Source organism: Mytilus californianus, unplaced genomic scaffold, assembly GCF_021869535.1.
Source record: "Mytilus californianus isolate M0D057914Y unplaced genomic scaffold, xbMytCali1.0.p SCAF_1, whole genome shotgun sequence".
NCBI lineage: Eukaryota > Metazoa > Mollusca > Bivalvia > Mytilida > Mytilidae > Mytilus > Mytilus californianus.
This window is the reverse complement of record NW_026262581.1, coordinates 67,246,286-67,250,118: the sequence shown is the minus strand read 5'-3', so window position 1 is coordinate 67,250,118 and position 3,833 is coordinate 67,246,286. Positions and strand designations below refer to the sequence as shown.

Genomic DNA, 3,833 nt, shown 5'->3' with positions numbered 1-3,833 from the left:
TACTTTTATAGATATTTTTAAGTCATTAGGTGTGCCACTTTCAGTTAAGAAAACTGAAGGACCATGTCATGAATTAGAATATTTAGGGATATTTTTAGATACTATTTATATGGAGGCATATCTCCATTTAGAAAAGGTTTTACGAATTCAGGAAATTATAGAATATTTTAGTAAGCGCAATTCTTGCACCAAAAGAGAGTTATTAAGTTTACTAGGGCATTTAAATTTTGCGTGCAGAGTTATAGTGCCAGGTAGATCATTTGTTTTACACTTAATTAAACTGTCTACTACTGTTAAAAAGTTGTATCACCATGTGCACTTAAAAGGCTGTAAACCAGATCTTGTTATGTGTCAAAATTTTTAAAAGATTGGAATGGTGTTTCCTTCTTTTTAAATGATAATATAACGAATGCTGCGGACATTCACTTGTATACTGATGCTACACCTTCCTCATTTGGAGGTTTTTATCAAAATGAATGGTTTCAAGGTGCCTTTCCTTGTGACCTATTGTCTTGTGAGCAAACATCTATGGCGTTTTATGAATTGTATCCAATTGTAATGGCATGCGTACTGTGGGGGAGATAGATGGAAAAGAAAACGTATATTATTCAATTGTGACAAATTAGCTACTGTTGATATTATAAAAAAGGGTAGATCTAAGATTCAAAGCTAGATGAAGTTAATAATGAGAAAGCTCACTTATCATTCAGCCATTAATAATTTTGTAGTGCATGCCAAACACATTCCTGGTATAAAAAACTGTATAGCTGATTCTCTTTCTCATTACCAGATGGTGAAGTTCAGAGCCTTGGCACCACATGCCAACGCGGTACCAACTGCTTGTCTGCATCCCTCAGAGCTGATGATGGTTTGAGTTTAAAAATAGAAGAATTATGGGATGCGTCTTTGAGCGAAAGCATTAGACTACATATATATATCCGCTTTTAAATGCTTCAGAACTTTCTTGGTCATGAATGGTCAACCGTGCTCCGAAGTTAATCTCCCTTATGTAAAAGAAGATCTTCTAGTTTATTTCGTAACTTATTGTCAAAAAGCACTTAATCTTAGACACCTGACTATTAAAATCTATCTTGCCGGAGTACGTCATTATTATATAAGATTTTTTAGGATATGATCCTATGGCGAATGCTATCAGATTACCAATTATTCTTCGGGGTATTAAAAAATCACAGAACAATGTTGTTCAAGAAAGATTGCCAATTACATCATCAATTTTGAATAAGCTTTGGGATTTATTATCGAAAGGAATGTTTTCACCAGTGCTAGACCTCATGTTTCAGTGTGCTTTTAAAATGGCATTTGTCGGTTTTCTTCGGTGTGGAGAATTTACCTGTCGGTCTTATAATGATAATTCATGTACAGTACTTTTGCAAGATATCACTGTAGATCCGACGAAACAGTTTTTCATTTTTCGCCTGCGATCATCTAAGCGTGATCCCTTTCGTCAAGGGGTGAATATTACTATTTATGAAAATGACACATTTAAACCAGTGGATACAATGAGTAAGTACCTGTCTCTAAGATATAACACTGGCGCTTTACCAAAATCTCCACTTTTTGTCGAGGATGAATTTCAATCATCGCCGTTAAGTAGGGAAACGTTTATTTCTTCATTGAGACAACTATTGGACACACTTGGCTATAATACTGTTAAGTTTTGTGGTCACTCCTTTCGTATAGGAGCAGCTACATCCGCAGCAGCATGTGGTGTCGAGGATCATATTATTCAAACATTTGGCAGGTGGTCATCATACTGTTACATACGATACATACGAACTGATGCCAAAGTATTGAGAAGAGCTCAGCACGATATGTGTTTTCATAACTAATTCATTAGTGGTAGTTTAAAGCTTGAAATGTCAAATACAGATTATTATTATTTCTTTATTATAGTATTACTCATATGTAATTTTTGTAACATGATGTGATATTTGAATTGTGAAAAACATTGAGACAGTTTTAATTCCATATTTTTAATAAATTTAGGCTAGATTTGATTCAATGTTCAAATTTTAGGTCTTTTATATATATATATATATATATATATGCTGCAATTGGTTATTTTAACATGTGAGAACACCCTCGCACATACGCACGTTTACAAAAATAATATAAAATCACATTTAATGGTATTAAATTCGCTCAACTTGGCCATGTTAATTTCGGGGAAATTATTTTTTACCCCCAAGTCAATTATACATCAGTATAGTAAATATTCTTAATTATCAGTACCAATAATTTATTTATTTCATAAGTAAGCATGGGATTATTTTGCATAACGTGCTGCTGGTATCCACCGCAGTCGACACCCCGCTGCTGGTATCCACCGCAGCCGAAACCCCGCTGCTGGTATCCAACGCAGCCGAAAACCCGCTGCTGGTATCCACCGCAGCCGACACAATGTTGCAGGTATCCACCGCATCCTGTAGTTAATAGTTTATTTTTAGAATATTGTTTTAAATTGTTGTTTAGATTTGGTAATTTTTTTATAAAGTGAGTAGCCCCCGAGAAAGCCAAACCATAGATACATTTATTGTTTGCTATATTGTTATGTTTTTATATGTTGTCATGTAGTTTTAGCAATTATATAATGGAATTAGTATAGCTTGTTTTTTTTATTAGTCTAGATAATAAATATATATACCACTTTCCTATTTTATGATGTTTGTTGTTTTGACCTTGTTTTTGTTAACGTATCAGTATGTCGTCTTAGATATAATGCGAGGTTTAGAAGGGACCGGAATTACTATAGACAATAGCTTTCACTAAGTGTCATTTAGGGAACACGTGTGCTTATACATATGAATTTAACATTTGGGTTGTCGTCGTTTGTCTTTGGTTAGTCGTTTTTTCAAGTTACTTATACTAGCTAAAATATGATTGTTTAAATAGAAATTTACAGATTTAAATTATAGTTTATACGATAAATAATGCCTGCCTACGTCAGGTGAGATATTTATAGAATGCAAATTGAGAGAACAGAGATATGTTTAGAAATTACCGAGAGAACTAAGATATTTTTAGAAGATTTTTTAGCCAATCAGATAGGAGATATAAGTAAAATATTAATAAGCCCGTTTTTAGCTGCCAGTTCATCGTAGCAGATTTTAATTTTGTTTCCCACCCGCCCTTACCTTTACCTCTTTAAAAATGTATACACGTATATAATGAAATAAATATTGGGGCTACTTACTATTGGTCATGTTAATTTCGGTGAAATTGTGTTCATTATTGGCTTTCAATCTTTTTTGGAGTTTTGAGCCTTCCTCATGAAAGTAAATCCAGAAAAGCTGACGGACTACCAAATTTATACTTGTATGTATTTTTTGTATTTCGGTTTATAAGCGCTTCAATGTTTTATCATTTTTGGATTTTGAAGAGACATTTAAAATGCGCATCTGGTGCAGTAAATTTGGTACCGTTAATGTTATAAAGTGTCATTTTCATTGTCTAGCACTGGGTGATACCACTGATGGTGGACTTTTAGTCCCCGATGTTATCATCACTTCAGTAGTAATTGTTGCGGTACTGACATAAATTATAACATACCTTTCCTAAATTCTCAGTTTAATGAATTAAGAAATTAATACGGAACTAAGATTCCAATGCCTTTACGCATGGTTGACCTAAGATGAACTTGGAGAATAATTTGTTTGTTTTTTTAGTGATTAAGATATGAACTGATGTACCCCAATTTTAGACATATTCACCTATTATGTCTGTTTATGTTGTTCACACATTATTGTCAATATAATGGAATTTTATACGACTGTCATACAAGGTTTAGCTAGCTATAAAACAAGGTTTAATCC

The 3,833-nt window shown here is 33.3% G+C and overlaps 1 pseudogene; it reads left to right on the top strand.

Moving 5' to 3' along the window:
• The first annotated feature begins 970 nt into the window (after positions 1-970).
• LOC127725720 (uncharacterized) lies at positions 971-1,850 on the top strand (annotated as a pseudogene).
• The last annotated feature ends 1,983 nt before the right edge of the window (positions 1,851-3,833 follow it).